The 388-nt window shown below is 41.2% G+C and overlaps 1 long non-coding RNA gene across 1 annotated transcript in view; it reads left to right on the top strand.

Moving 5' to 3' along the window:
- Positions 1–100: 100 nt before the first annotated feature.
- The window catches only part of LOC113473826, a 10,056-nt gene continuing 9,768 nt past the window's right edge, over positions 101–388 (top strand). Inside the window, exon 1 of the long non-coding RNA XR_003395671.1 lies at positions 101–260. This is a non-coding gene — a long non-coding RNA (uncharacterized LOC113473826). The remainder of the gene's footprint in view (positions 261–388) is intronic.

Genomic DNA, 388 nt, shown 5'->3' with positions numbered 1-388 from the left:
GCTAATCTGTCTTTATTTTGAACTATCCACAGAGGCACATTTTAGTTCGTTAGTTGTAAAGTAATATCTTTAAGAGGTTATCGCTAATCTGTCTCTATTTTGAACTATCCACAGAGGCACATTGCTGGCAGATGAGAAGCGAAGGTTGGAGGCTCGAATCTCGGCGCTGGAAGAAGAATTAGAAGAAGAACAAAGCAACATGGAAATCTACATGGAGAAACAGAGAAAGTCACAGCTCACCATCGAGCAACTCAATACCGGTAAGAACGAGACACCTGCCTGTAATGAAACACCTACCTCTGTGACCGAGTTTTCAATAGTCTTAATTTGGAAGTGAAATTCCAAATTCCGATTATTAACAGGACATGACTGCTTGTCAGAGCACCTC

Source organism: Diaphorina citri, unplaced genomic scaffold (assembly GCF_000475195.1).
Source record: "Diaphorina citri unplaced genomic scaffold, Diaci psyllid genome assembly version 1.1 scaffold119504, whole genome shotgun sequence".
Taxonomy (NCBI): domain Eukaryota; kingdom Metazoa; phylum Arthropoda; class Insecta; order Hemiptera; family Psyllidae; genus Diaphorina; species Diaphorina citri.
The sequence above is the reverse complement of the archived record's forward strand: the minus strand, read 5'-3'. Positions and strand labels throughout refer to the sequence as shown.